At 33.6% G+C, this 10,480-nt stretch overlaps 1 long non-coding RNA gene across 1 annotated transcript in view; it reads right to left on the bottom strand.

Annotated features, from left to right (window-relative positions):
- Window positions 1-2,498: 2,498 nt before the first annotated feature.
- LOC116097993 overlaps window positions 2,499-10,480 on the bottom strand; it is a 77,458-nt gene continuing 69,476 nt past the window's right edge. The window contains exons 2-3 of the long non-coding RNA XR_004121645.1: window positions 4,850-5,080; window positions 2,499-2,611 (exon numbers count right to left, since the gene is read on the bottom strand). This is a non-coding gene — a long non-coding RNA (uncharacterized LOC116097993). The remainder of the gene's footprint in view (window positions 2,612-4,849; window positions 5,081-10,480) is intronic.

Genomic DNA, 10,480 nt, shown 5'->3' with positions numbered 1-10,480 from the left:
CAGTTTCTTTTTGGAGGCACTTAAAGCTATGAGTTTTTGTCTTAGGACTGCTTTCATTGTGCCCCATAAGACTGGGTATATTGTGGCTTCACTTTCATTAAACTCTAGAAAGTCTTTAATTTCTTTCTTGATCAAGTTATCATTGAGTAGAGTGTTGTTGAGCTTCCACATGTGTGGCATTCTATTCTTTATGTTGTTATTGAAGAGGAGCCTTAGTTCATGATGAACTGATAGGATGCAAGGAATTATTTTAATCTTCTTGTATCTGTTGAGGTTTGATCTGTGACCAATTATATGGTCAATTTTGGGGAAGGTACCATGAGGTACTGAGAAGAAGGTATATCCTTTTGTTTTAGGATAAAAAGTTCTATAGATATCTGTTAAATCCATCTGTTTCATAACTTCGGTTAGTCTCACCATGTCTCTGTTTAGTTTCTGTTTCCATGATCAGTCCATTGAAGAGAGTGGGGTGTTGAAATCTCCTAATATTATTGTGTGCGGTACAATGTGTGCTTTGAGCTTTGGTAAAGTTTCTTGTATGAGTGTAGATGCCCTTGCATTTGGAGCATAGAGGTTCAGAATTGAAAGTTCCTCTTGGTACACCATACCTTTGATGAATATGAAGTATCCTTCCTTATCTTTTTTGATCACTTTAGGGTAAAAGTCAATTTTTTCGATATTAGAATGGGTACTCCAGCTTTTTTCTTGGGACCATTGGCTTGGAGAATTTTTTTCTATCCTTTTATTCTGAGGTAGTGTCTGTCTTTGTCACTGAGGTGGGTTTCCTGTATCCAACAAAATGTTGGTTCTGTTTAGGTACCCAGTTTGATAGTCTTTGTCTTTTTATTGGGGAATTGAGTACATTTATATTAACAGAATTAAAGAAAGATAATTTTTGCTTCCTGTTATTTTTGTTGTTAGAGTTAGAAGTCTGTTCATGTGACTATCTTCTTTTAATTTTGTTGGAAAATTACTTTTTTGCTTTTTCTAGAGTATAATTTCCCTCCTTGTGTTGAAGTTTTCCATTTATTACCCTTTGAAGTGCTGGATTTGTGGAAATATATTGTGTAAATTTGGTTTTGTCACGGAATACTCTGGTTTCTCCATCTATGCTAATTGAGATTTTTGCTGGGTATAGGAACCTGAGCTGGCATTTGTGTTCTCTTAAGGTTTGTATAAAATCAACTCATGATCTTCTGGCTTTTATAGTCTCTGGCAAAAGTCTGGTGTAATTCTGATAGGTATGCCTTTATATGTTTTTTGACCTTTTTCCCTCACTGCTTTTAATATTCTTTCTTTGTTTTGTGCACTTGGTGTTTTGACTATTATGTGGAAGGAGGAATTTCTTTTCTGGTCCAGTCTATTTGGAGTTCTATAGGCTTCCTGTATGTTCATGGACATCTCTTTCTTTAGGTTAGGGAAGTTTTCTTCTATAATTTTGTTGAAGATATTTACTGGCCCTTTAACTTGGAGGTCTTCACTCTCTTCTATACCTATTATCCTTATGTTTGGTCTTCTCATTGTGTCCCAGATTTCCTGGATTATTTGGGCCAGGAGCTTTTTGCATTTTGTGTTTTTGCATTTTGTCTGTTGTGTCAATGTTTTCTATGGTATCTTCTACACCTGGGATTCTCTCTTCTATCTCTTGTATTCTGTTGGTGATGCTTGGATCTATGGTTCCTGACTTCTTTCCTAGGATTTCTATCTCCAGAGTTGTCTTTCTTTGTGATTTCTTAACTGTTTCTACTTCCATTTTTAGGTCCTCGATGGTTTTGTTCAGTTGTTTCACCTGTTTGGTTGTGCTTTCCTGTAATACTTTAAGGAATTTTTGTGTTTCCTTTTTAAGGGCTTTAACACGATTACCTGTGTTCTCCTGTATTTGTTTAATTTAATTTAATTTAATTCATGCTCTTCTTAAATTCCACTATCACCATCATGAGGTATGATTTTAGATCCAAATCTTTCTTTTCTGGGGTTTTGGGATATCCAGGACTTGCTGTGGTGGGAGTACTAAGTTCTGATGAAGCCAAGTAATCTTGGTTTCTGTTGGTAAGATTCTTATGTCTGCCTTTTGCCATCTGTTAATCTCTGATGTTAGATGTTCTTGTTGTCTCTGGCTGGAGCTTGTTCCTCCTGTGGGTCTGTAAGCCTGTGTCAGCACTTCTGGGAAATCAGCTCTCCTCAGGTAAGACCTATGTGCAGTGCGATGTGGATCAGTTGTCCCTCCTGAGTCCTGGGGTCAGAAGAAACCCTGGAGACAGGCTCTTCACTTGTAGGGAAGGGGTAGAGAAGGCTGTGGATCTGCAGTACCTCCTCCTAGGTAAAGAAGGAGGTAGAAAGGATCCTGCACTGGCTGCCCTGCTGTTTCTGAGCCTTGTGCCTCCTGGCTGATCCTACCTTAAAAGGTCACCAGAGAGAAAAACAGAGATCTTACTTGAGTCTCTGTGTTGGAGCACTCCCCGGAGGCAAGCTCTGTGCTTTCGAGGATGGAGCTGAGAGGGCTGTGGTTCTGCAGAACCTCCTCCTAGGTGAAGGAGGAGATAGAACGGATCCTATGCCAGCTGCCCTGCCGCCTCTGAGGCCTGTACCTCCTGGCTAGTCCAGCCTCCTCCTAGGTGAAGAAGGAAGTAGAAAGGATCTTGTTAATCATTTTTATAAAGACAAAATGATTGTGGCCTTGGACTGTCATTATAGAGAGATCATATATGAATATGTCATATATAAAATGTATATGAGTATTATATATAAGTAGATTACAAATAATTTAAAATCTAAGCTAAATATTTAAAACCATATGTAAACATACAAAAATACAAAAATATTTACTTTTAGTGCTTCATTATTAGTATTTAAATACACAAATGCTCCTTACATATATGGTAAATCTTTCAGTATTCCTTACCTAAGTACATAAAATAATTTATCTCATCTATACTCTTTTATGTTCACAGCTACTTACTGTTTTTATTCCTAGATTCATCACAAGATAGTCACTTATGTCCATATACCAAAAATCTAAGAATTTCCCTGTATATTCTATTCATTGTCTATTCACAAGAACAACTTTGATTATTATTGGTTTTTCCATCTTCTATGTCTATTTAAATTCAGTATTCCACACATCATCCTTTTAAAAATTTTTTGACTGTTTCTGTCAAATACAGAAATATTTTTCTCATATAGACTCCTATACATTGTAATTTTTGATTTTAGATATTCTATCATTTCCTCCTTTTTCATAATTTAAATATTAAAATTTGATGATGTAATTTAGGGAATGTCTTTGCATCAAGTGTCCTCATAAGTAAATATGCATTTTTAAATGCATTTAAAAAGTGTTAGTGAATATTGCCTAAAGCAGAGAACTAAGAATTTCAAATGTAAGCTATCATCACCTGACAAAACCATGCCCCTGTGAGAGCAAAAGATCAACAATAGCTGCTCTGGAAAATCTGAAGCAGTCCCATATCCCACACCTGGGATTAAAACAAAGGCACATTTACATAGTATTTCTGTATTTTTAAAGAGACCAGAATTCCTACTACTGATGTACATATGTTTAAAAAATAAAATAAAAGTTAGTATGATGGGGCTTCAAAGAGTATTGCAGAGCTCATACGTCTACATTGCTCTCCTGAAATCTCAGCTCAAGAGATGAAGTAAAAATTACCAACACATTACCAAAAATTGTTAATAAATTGCCTATTTTTCTCTAATTTGCAATTCATTAGAATTATTCATCTAAGTTACATGGTATTAGAGCCTGGTATATTGGTAAGAGTTAATGGTTAATTGTTACAATTACTTTAAGTATTTTGCTTATTTTTCAATTTAATGTGTTGCTGTTTAAATTAAGCAAAGCACATGTATTCAAATTAAATCTGGATTACAAAATATATAATAAGTTCATATTCTATTTTTATCTATTTTATTCAGTTTCACCTTGCTCTTGGGAGATGGGAAGAATGTGACCAAAATATATTTACATTTAAAATTTAAGTAATAAAGTAGTTTACCTTAACATTAGGAGACCAGGACCCATCAAACATTCTGTTGAGTTCATTTTGTGTTGGCTAAAATCTTCTGGGTATTTATTCTACCATTAAACGTATCAGTGACTGTTGACTTTAAAAATATAGTAGGAAAGATGATCGCTGTATGTAGAAAATGGAAAATACCAACAAAATCTTCCAATAATATTTTGTAGGTGAGGACATATCAAGTTGCTCCAACCAATCAAATTAAAACAGCGAGGGATAGATAAATTTGAAGCTGCATCTGGACTGAATTACAGTTTTTTTTTAATCCTTTGCATTATTCTAAAGTTATTATTCACTGGCCATGGGGTATTAAAATAAATACTTATAGTCAACACATTAGAAAGAAAATGTTAAAGTTTTGTAAAAATGCTTTGAACTTAATAGAGTTGAAGATATATTGTTTGGGTTTTTTAAACAGTTCATGAATGAATAATTTCTTGCATTAAAATTCATCTTTAGTCCAAAGTTAGGATTTATATGGAAAATGTTTAAATTAACAGCAAATTCCACATTGGAATTAGTTCATTTAAAGGCATTCCCTTATAGTGAGCTTATAGTGAATCTGTTGAAACAACACCAACAGGCAGGTTGTGTCTTACCTGCTTACCTGACTTTTAACCACAGGACTAGAACCTATGAAAAGCTCTTAAATAAATGAGTGGAGAGAGAGAGAGAGAGAGAGAGAGAGAGAGAGAGAGAGAGAGAGAGAGAGAGAGAGAGAGAGAGAGAGAAACAAGGCTGGAACAAATGTGCAGAAATCTAAAGTTGTAGGAATTGCATACAAGATTATGCCCCGGTTCTGTGCTTACCATTCTTGTCCAGCCACTTTGCTGTGATCTCTATGGACAGTGAGCTTGCTGTCTGCTTTGTGTAGAATATCTGCTTTTAGATAGAATATCCTGTCATCTGCTTCTGTTTTGTCCATGCACACTGGCTCCCTTTAGTCTATTGTTAGGTGCAGAAGAGTAGAGAAAGTATCTTTACGAAATGCTTCTGGGTACCTTCTCCTTCAAGGAACCTGCTAAGTGGTGATCCATGTGCTTCAAAGAGAAATGGAAAATGTCACAAAACCTAGAAAATGTCAAAATGTTGTATAAGCAGAGTATCTACTTTGTCAAAAAAGAATCTGAAGCCTACAAATATTGAAGCAAATTGCATAATGTGAGCTAGCAAGTAAAACTCGAAGCTGAAACTTAAGACCCAACAAATATAATTTATATGTTACAACAAATACAATATATACTTATAAATATATGTATGTTATATAAATTTATATAGTATACAGATTATAAATATATATAATTTATATTCATATATACTATGATAAAATTCATTTAACTTTAAAGCCTATGTTCTGACACTTTATGTTACTTTTTATGTATCAACTCACTGAATTGAAAACAGTTTCAGAATTAAGAAGCATATGTGACAAAAACCTGAGTTTCATCTTTAAATAAAATAAATTTGAACATATTATATATTAATCTAATTATTAGCATCATGGAAATGTAGAAAAGGGCCTTTGCATGTTACCAATTAAAATAATCATTTTCTAAATATAATGAGCACAATTTTAAAAGTGCTTAAGTACAAAAAGTATAAGTTTAGACTAGCTTTACCACACAATATTTTGTGTTCTGAAATCACTACAAATCTATACAAAGTTTATCATTTTAACTATGAAAAGTTTAGCCTCTAGATGTATATAGGATACATAATGAATATTAACCTGTATGTGAAGTAATATGAAATAGCCAATATTTCCAAAATACTGTATAGTTTTGTACTTTATTTTCTTCTTCTTTTACAATATCATTACTAGAAATAAAACAATAACTTTAAATTCATAGATGTATATATGACTAAAAATATTTTTCATCTTATTTCTTAAACTTTATTGTTATGAAACATTTATAGTTTCTGGGAAATATTCTTATTAGTAAAACTATGTATCCTTTAAATGTTTCAAAATTAGAAATACAACTCCATTTCTGGGGAAGTTTGTACCAATGAAAAGCATTTTAACCTTAGACTTAGAACAGGCAGCATTTAGCTAAAAGTTGATTGTTAAAATGTCTCTGAGGGACAATCAGGGTTGTTTTAAACTCTTGAAGGACTTAAAAAAACTTATGTGAAAATAAAAAACAGAGCTAAAAGTGTTTATCATTTGACACAAGGATCAAAAGTACCATTGAAAGTCAACATATACCTGTCAGCTGTTTTTCTACGTCTTCTTTAGTGAAAATGTGGACTAAAGTTTGACATTCTGTAATTACTGCCATTATTTATCCTCAGGCAATAAAAATAGAATGTTCAAATTTTAAAGCTCCACTTTAGTCACTGAAGGTAATAATAGTAATAAATTGTCAAGCTTGAATTATGATCTCCTCCCTAAATAAAAGCAATCATAGCCTCAAGAGAGAATGGATCTCCCTAATCTCCAGTAACAAAGCATTTCAGGGAAATTCACATCACTTAGTTCTAAAAGCAGAGACACCTTCAAGGCAAAATGGCTCTTACAGTACTCCCTGGAAAGTCTCAATTCTGGACCTCATCTAGGTGATATAATCTTCTGGGGTCTGGGGATTTAGAGTGCACTATGGAACTGCTGTTTTTCTTGGCCTAGAAAATTGGCTAAATAGACAACATGTTCAGGTGTCAGTAATGAAGAGAGATTGGATTTTTAAAAGAGATAAACTGGTTTCTGAGAAAAAGTAATAGTTCTCTTCTCAGAGATGGAGGTGGCTGATATTGTTCTTGTCAGTGGAATAACTGAAGTAACTTCTAAGAACTAGGTTTTCTAGCGAGCTCTATCATTATGAATTTAGAACTTTCAAACTTGTTTCAAAAAGTTTGTCCTACTTTGCATGTAATGTAGATGGTTTATCCTTAATGAGAAAGATAAAAAAGAGACTTTAAATTCCTACATACTGTTGACATTTTCAAATATTGTATTCATATATATATTTGAAATAAAATTATTTCACAAACAATATCACATATTACACACACACATACACATATGCATACACATGTGTGCATGTGTGGAAAGCACCTATTGTCACATATTTCAAAAATAAAACATATTTTAAAATCTAGGCACATTAACTCAGTATTATAAAAATAGGATCATGTTGCCAACATTGCTGTTTTACTATGGCACTGATCATTTATCTATATGGAAACCAATGCAATTGTTTGTAGTAGCTAATTAAAATCTGTAGTAAAATTTACCAAATGTTAGGCCTCTTAATGTCCAGCATGATTTACACAGAGGGCCAATCTCAAAATAAATACCTTATACTGTAAAATGTACTACTTAGCAAGATAAAATATTCACATGTGTGTAACTAGACATTGCCGGACAAAACGAGCCACGTGGTGAGGTAGCCTTACCTGCTACTAAGGAATATCCAAACTCTCTCATGGATGTGTATTTCATACTAAAAATGTGTCCAAAATTCCTTTCATTAAATTTTAATATATTCTCCTCTTATTCACTTATTTGTAAGTTCTTAAACTATTGCCTATGTAATCAATCTTCCAAACACTGTTTTGAATGGCAGTAATTTATCGAACAAGGTAGTTTTTTGGTAGGTATATAGGTTGTCTTTTTTTAGTTTCCTTATCATATCTCTTTTAACAAGCATATGAATAAATCTACATGAAATTTTTTCTGAGTTATCTGAAATATATTCATTGATATGGTATTATATATTCGCAATCAAGATATACTAACAAGAAATCATGTAGAAGTCTGAGGCAAGTATTTAATTTTATCTGTTAAAGTTTTAATTGAAAATATATATTTTCAGGGCTGGAGAGATGGCTCAGAGATTAAAAGCATTGACTGCTCTTCCAGAGGTCCTGAGTTCAATTCCCAGCAACCACATTGCAGCTCACAGCCATCTGTAAAAGGATCCGATGCCCTTTTCTAGTGTGTCTGAAGACAGCAACAGAAACATTATACTCAGATATGTAAAATAAATAAATCTTTTTAAAAAAGAAAGAAAATATATTTTCATTGTAAGCTCCTGAATGATTATAAAATATGAAGATATTTTATCATCTCCATCTCTGTAATCACTAATTAGTAATTTGTCATTTTTCCTATTCTTGTATTGAGTATTCACTTTTCTCTTATTGTTTTGCAAGCATTTCTTACTGGTTAGTGATGGCATCCCTTACTCAATTTTAGTTTTCAAACATTTTCATTGATTTGTTATTTATCACTATTCTTACCTTTATTATAAGTTGTTCTTTTCTTTTGGAAAATTACTATCAGCTTATTTCCATGCTGTTATTAATATTACCTCAGAAAAGCAACTGTACGGATCATTGTTTTTACTTAATTGCATGGTACTCATGTATTCAACTGAAAAATAATGATCAAATCTATGGGTGTGTTTCCAGGTGAACTGACTCTTTGATGTGGTAAGTTCAATAAAACACACTATTCTCCCCAGAGCAATTAAGTATATGCTCACTTTCTAAGGACATAAACAGAGTAAAAAAGAGAAGCACTACACCCCTTCTACCATTGGCTAGGTTGAAACACTCACCAGTTATCCTCTGATAGACACAATTGACACTATTCATTCCTGAGATTTGAAGTTACACTGAGGTTTATTACTTTGTCCCTGCTTCAAGCTAGAGGGAGAATATCAAGGGAGTTTTCAACTTCACAAGGACACTATTGATTCTTTAGTATATAATGACAACCTCTCACATTCTAAATTACATAAGTGAATCTAACAGGCTTTGGTCTCTTTTCTTTTTTTATTAGATATTTTCTTTATTTACATTTCAAATGTTTCACTTCCCTGGTTTCCCCTCCGAAATACCCCCTATTCCCTCCCTCATTCCCCTCCTCACCAACACACCCTCTCCTGCTTCCTGGCCCTGACATTTCCCTACACTGGGGCATAGAGCCTTAACAGGACCAAGGGCTTTTCCTTCCATTGATGACTGACTAGTCCATCCTCTGCTATCCATATGCTGCTGGAGCCATGAGTCCTACCATGTGTGCTCTTTGGTTTGGGCTTTGGTGGTGGGAGCTCTGAGGATACTAGTTAATTCATATTGTTCGTCCTAAGGGGCTGAAAACACTTCAGCTCCTTGGGTCCTTTCTCTAAATCCTTTATTGAGGACCCTGTGCTCAGTACAATGGATGGCAGTGAGCCTCTACTTCTGTATTAGTCAGGCACTGTCAGAGACTCCCAGGAGACAGCCGCATCAGTCTCTTGTCATCCAGCACTTACTGGCATCCACAATAGTGTCTGGGTTTGGTGATTGTATATGCGAAGGATTCTCAGATGGAGCAGTCTTTGAATTGTCCTTCCTTCAGTCTCTGTTCCACACTTTGTCTCTGTAACTCCTTCCTTCTGAGAAGGATCGAACACTTTGGTCTTTCTTGTTGAGTTTCATGTGGTTTGTGGATTGTATCTTGGGTATTCCAAGCTTCTGGGCTAATATCCATTTATCAGTGAGTGCAGTGAGTGATAAGGTTCCCGATAAGAATATATGACTCTCCATGATCTAAGCCTGCTATTGGTAACTTCTCTGCCACTTGGGATATATGATTCACATTCTTTTGCATTTAAATTTTAAAAGACAAAGAGGCTGTTTGGAGCCATTTTGATAGCTCTCACAAGAGGATTTCAATAAAAGCATTTGAGATTTTGCAGCAAAATGCACACATCTTTCATACAGACAAAAAAAAAAGCAACTTACTTTTTAAAAAACAACTGAGGTTTCAGTTCATCCTCATAGGCAGACTCCCCATTCACCTTCTTTAGCTTCCTTTACTCATGTTAGATATTTCAGTTTATAGTCCATGGCATTGTTAGATTTAATCCTAGGCATTTGATAATTTTTATTCCATTATAAATGTTCTTATGTTACTTATTTTTTTCTGATGTATAAAAATACACTATTGTTTTACATAAAGACACTATAATTATTATTATATCCACAAATGATCTCATGCTTCTGAGACAAAAGATTTTACAAAAGATTTTATTAGAGTTTCAAGCCAACTTTGGGTTTTGGAAACTGGTTTGTTTCTACAATAAGAATCAGGTTTTCTGCATGAATAGAATGTGTCAAGAAACTTGCCACAAGTAGGAAACATATAAATAACTGTAGGAAAAAAATTCTATAAAATGATCAATCACAGTACTTGATTAAATTAGTCCAAAATCTGGGAGCTATTTGTACTTAATTTATAATTCATAAGTATGTTATTACTGAGAGTGAAGCATTAAACACAAAATGTAACACATACTGATTAGGTGATCTATGATTGAATCCTGAAAAAAAATCTTACAAAATAAGACAGTAAAATAAATTTATGGAAATATATTTTGAATAATACAACATTAAAACATTTGAGATATAAATGTTCGAATATTTAAATATTATCTTTCAATATGTCAGTA

The sequence above is a fragment of the Mastomys coucha genome, unplaced genomic scaffold (genome assembly GCF_008632895.1).
Source record: "Mastomys coucha isolate ucsf_1 unplaced genomic scaffold, UCSF_Mcou_1 pScaffold20, whole genome shotgun sequence".
NCBI lineage: Eukaryota > Metazoa > Chordata > Mammalia > Rodentia > Muridae > Mastomys > Mastomys coucha.
The sequence above is the reverse complement of the archived record's forward strand: the minus strand, read 5'-3'. Positions and strand labels throughout refer to the sequence as shown.